Source organism: Hyalella azteca, unplaced genomic scaffold (assembly GCF_000764305.2).
Source record: "Hyalella azteca isolate HAZT.00-mixed unplaced genomic scaffold, Hazt_2.0.2 contig9370, whole genome shotgun sequence".
NCBI lineage: Eukaryota > Metazoa > Arthropoda > Malacostraca > Amphipoda > Hyalellidae > Hyalella > Hyalella azteca.
The window spans coordinates 252417-257885 of NW_025939444.1; positions in this window are offsets into that span (position 1 = coordinate 252417).

Here is a 5469-nt window from a genome sequence, read left to right on the forward strand (position 1 = left end):
CTTAACATACCGTTTGTAGAATTGCTTGAAGGAACGTGAAAATAATTACCATCGTATAACTGGAGAATTTTAGACGATCTCTACGAGGGACAGAAGCCACTTTAAATTCTAAGCAAATTCCACGATCCAAAATGGCCGCTGAGACAACGTTACTTGTGTTTTCTCCGCAGTGAGCTGAAAATAAATGTAATTATATGTGATCTGAGTTTCGTAAACTCTATCTAAAAACTTGCTATGTATTTTAAATTCCCGTTCATGCAAACAAAAATTTTTAGAGAAGTATTAAATGAGAACCTCACACAGAGCTATTGCTGTTGCTTCGATTTTGTTCGAAAACTGATAAATATCGCTCAATATTCCTACGTATTGACTAGACACAACTATACTCTTGACTTATTCTAGGATGGATCAATTACTCCGCTAAAATCTTATGCTTTTTCTCTGAAATAATTACTGCGATAATTAACCAAATAAAATATTTCTTACTTTTAAAGCTGCTTCTCATCAGGAAATGCCAAGTTGGATCAATGTTGAAACAACGTACTTCGGGAGTTCAAATAACGTTGAATTTTAGGCCAGAATTAAAAGTGAATCAACGTCATTTTTTAGATGTCGTACATTTAGACGTTTTTTCAGCCATAAAATCGCGTTGAATTCTGACGTTAAAAGCGCATTCATGAAAGGTTTTATCAGGTTTACATGTTCTATCAAGAATGTCACAGTATTCAAGCGATTTTAACGTTGTAACAACGTCCAAATGTCCGACGTTGAAATATGGCGTTAATTCACTTTTAATTCTGGACTAATATTCAACTTCATTTTAACGTCACGAAGATCGTTGTTTCAACGTTGATTCAAACTGAAATTGCCTGCTGGGTCACTTTTATGCACTTACTTCTATCCAATATTCACCGACGTTTCCCTAGCTATAGTTTTCTTTATTGAAAAGAATATAAGTTTTAGCTTCAACAGTTTAGAATATTAGTTTCATTCATGCCTTTGGTAAAAATACTATGAAAAGCTTATAAGTTCATGCGCATACAAGAGGTTTTTATTAGCTTAATAGTTGTTAATTCATTGAAGACTGCATTAACAATCATAGAAGGTAGAGCGCGAAGAAAATGATTCATTTGCTAATAAATAATTTCAAGTTGCGATCAAAACGAGTCTCCCTCAGTCGCAGTTATTGAACTTAAATATCTTTCTCGCTATCAAAACTTCATAAAATTTTATTCACTGCTGAATGAAATGACTTTGAAAAAAGCAAAAGACGATTAACGAGGAAGAAATAAATTGATTAAATTATTTAAATTGAAAGAAATTGCATTCTTAATTCACTACCACTTTTTCTGAAAATGATTTTTTGTCAAGCCACAAAGAAATTGCCTGCGAGAAATTAAACTATAGAAATGTCCAATAGAATCGGCGGCAGAGGCAGCAAGAAAGTGGGGCGAGTTAGCGAGCAGTTATAAAGTCCTACTGGGACTGGAATTTCATTAGACGGCCAATGGCGACCCCCACGGCACAAATTACCTTCTCCGGCATGCACGGGCTGACTCTGAACAATGTTTATGATGACGATATGAGCGGGTCTTCCATTCATTGACGCTGCAGCTCGCATCACGAGGGGCCAGACAAAAGATGCTGTAATTAGCGTAAGAAGATCTGCGTAGGAATCGGCTGGAGAAAAGGAGTACTTGTTGGGTCTTGATGGAGGTGGGTAAGCTGGGTATCTCTTTTCTGAGAAAAGACGTTGAGATTAGAAGCAGTGCTCCTATTTATCATGTATGACTAGAATGAGATTTGTTCACAAATCTCACTAAGAGCTTGTTGCTCTCGGTGTCATGGCGGTGGTTTATTTGAAATATTACAATTTATTCATTTTGAATGAGGTAAATTTAGAATACCAATGTAATATACAAAAAATTGGTAAAAATTTCGTGATGACTTTCAGTAAAGATTTGTTTTCATTGTTTCAAAAATTTAACATTGGTGAAAAAAATTGGTATCGACTGAACTCAAAATAATTTAAGGGGGATCTTCGGCAGTTGTGATTTTTAGTGTTGAAATATGAGTGACAAGCTGCCTTATTAATGTCAATTTTTTTACAGTGATAGTTAGACAAACTTAATCTTCTATATGACATTGCAATGAGACTTCCAATATAAAGCCGACTGCCCATTCTTCCAACCGCGACTGACCTTCCAATCGTTGAAGAATTTATTCGGCAGTTAAAAACTTCTTTGAATCTGTGATCCATATTTTATTTTTCGGGAAATGAAAGACTAGCTTGAGTGGTCGTGGAGAACCTAATTCCTTAGTGGAAGCGATACTCCACTATAAAGGTTTGGCTATTTTGTAACACTCAGTTTTGGTACAATGTTTTCGTTGGCAATTCCAGACGTGATTCAACGAATCTACGACCGACGTCTGCTGCAAAAAACGGAGTTCAAGGAAACCATGCAAGGACATTTGTGCAATTCAAAAGTAAGAGAAATACACAGGTGCACATTTGCTAATGGAGATAAAATTGAATTAGAAAAATGCTCGGGGCCCTTTTGGTAGCGCTATTTGCAAATTGTACCCGCAAAGCGTTCTCAAATTTCCTAGCCCGACCTGGTAGCGCCAAGCACTAACAACCGCACTTAAGTAACCGCCTGAAATATGGTCTTATTCTGGCGTCTGAAACTAAATGCCCTGAAACGACGGTAAAATTGCCTGCTTCTTTGCCATTCATTAAAATGAAACAAATCTTGCCACGTTCCCGCCTTGCAGCAGCTGACGTTGGCCCGCAAAACAAACTGCAGTCGGAAAAAATCTGGATTTTCCTGCGGCTTATATAAATGCCTGCGGCCTGTCGTGGCATAAATGATAATAATATATGAGATGCAGATATTTATAATTTATGTATATTGCAATTATATTTGGATTAATTACATATAAATAGGACAAGAAACTCTCTTCGTGTTCGTGTTATAAAATGTGTAGAGAATCTTTTATGCAGATTCTTAAGGTTCGTACAAAAACATTAAAATATGACGCAGTTTCTTGGTGCTTACCTGCCGGTTTCTGTAAATTATTAGAAAAAAAATCCTTATAAGAACAGATGCAAGAAAATTTAGCAGCATAATCCATATTCGAATTAAATCAGTTATTAATAAAATAATAAACAATCAAGTCTTAATAAATTGCTGGAGGTTTGACACAAACCATCGACAATCGAATATTTTCGGCAAAAATAATATTACCCCGATCGCTATGAATATTTTCAGCAAAAGAAATATCACTCCGATAACAATAAAATATTTTCAGCAAAAGTAATATTACTCCGATAACGATAAATATTTTCAGCGAAAGAAATATTACTGCGATAACAATCAAATATTTTCAGCAAAAGTAATATGACTCCGATAACAATCAAATATTTTCAGAAAATGGCAATTGCATAAGCCAAAGAACCTCAATTTACCCGAATTTATTCATTTATGCACAAGTCTATTGTTAGATTTCAAAACTAAAAAGCAATATAAATTACAGAGAAGTAAGAACAATACAAAACATTCAGATCTTGCCCCACATGAGTAAATCAATAAGATATTACAAATAGCATAGATGAGTAATAAATCGTCCTAGAAGTTAACAGTACTTCAAATTACTTTATTACGAGTTTTTCAGCTAATTTGCGACATGCACTGAAAAATCGTTGTACTCGGGGTTTTATATCAGAACATTGTACAGAAGGAGTTTGAGAGCGAAGTAGAGAGAATTCGCTAAGAATATTTCTTAAAAAAGCAGGTTAGATACTTTTACGAGAAAAAACAGTAAACTCGCCAAATAATTACTCAATAAAAAATCAGGTGAGATCTTTTTATGAGGGATAAAATCAAAGACAATGACAGTTTAACGCGACAAGCGCCCCTTAACCGAATTATTGAGAGTTCCATTAGGATCAGTCGCCAGCTCTCGGATTTCACCGCCTCAACCTCGATCGCTGCTACGATCTTCGGAATTATTTTCCGATAGCTTGGAGTTCAGATCAAGAAGTAGCGACTCAATCTTACACGCAATATTGAGGATCAAGGACTTGTTTTTCTTAGGCTGAAACTGAATTATATGAAAAGCTTAGTTTTAAATAACTTTGTACATAATTTCGATATTGGTCTTCATACGAGATTAGAAATACCCCGGTTTTACGAAAAAATATCGATTAGAAGAACGAAATTCAAACAATTTAGAAAATATCTAAATATTTTGTTTGCATCGTCTGCTATGAAATATAACTAAACAAGGGCCACAGAATTTTATTAATGTATGCTATTAGTGTCGCACGTGACAGCTTAGGGCAAATACTGCAAAATGTGTACCTTGCCTCGTTGGTTCAGAGAAAACATTTTTTAGTGGAGACATGACAGGCGTTTCAATTAGAGGATCGAGCTCTCTCTGAGAACGGGGAGGTCATCAATCATGCGAGCTGTGCATACCAGAAGCAAATGAACCCTTTCCTTTCTAAGTATCATGTTCTCCTGTTTCAATGGTATTCCTACCTGAGCTGCTAATTGATCAAGTTTTAAAATTTGGGTTTAAGGTTTTGAAAATTTTAAAGTTACCGTTGAAATATTCGTCTATCTTTATAAGGTAGTTAGGTCACGCACTTTGACACTTACGTCAAGGAATAGGAGAGCCTTGAGAAATTCCAGGAATCGATCATTCTTACCAGCGAAGCAACAAGAGGATGCATTAGTCAAAATTGTCAAGAATGAGCTACAAGTTATTAATTAAATTGATGTTATATCAGTCAAGAAACAAGTTTCGAATTCAACGATATAGCTATTAAAATCCCATAAAAATGAATTCCTTCAAATTAGGAAACAGAAATTAGCGAATTATCTCTAAATGACAAATTAATTGTGTGACTATTTTTTTATTTCTTGGATGCTTCAATACAATAATAATTGATCGTACCCTAGCATCTGCTGCGGCAATGCCTACTAATCTCAAATATTTTGTATATAAATTATAATTTTTCAGATTCTTTAATAGTATAACAATTGATCATACCCTAGCATCTGTTGTAGCAGCAATACCTACTAATCTTAAAAATGTTGTATATAAATGATCATTTTTCAGACTCCTCAATAGTATAATAATTAACCGTACAACTAGCATCTGCTGCGGCAATACTTACTAATCTTACAAATGTTGTATATAAATTATCATTTTTCAGACTCCTCAATAGTATAATAATTGACCGTACCCTAGCATCTGCTGCGGCAATGCTATTCTTGGAAGGTTCCAAATTGGAGCGGCATTTGGTGTGGTGAGGTGTCTGGCAGTGCGCCGCAGATTGGAATATCTTGGTCTTGAGGCAACAGCAATCAGCTTAAAGGACCAACCTAACTGCTGACCGCTCGCCCAGCTCGCTTTTAGGAAAAGCTGTAAGCATCCACTGGACATCTACGCCGTCCAGAT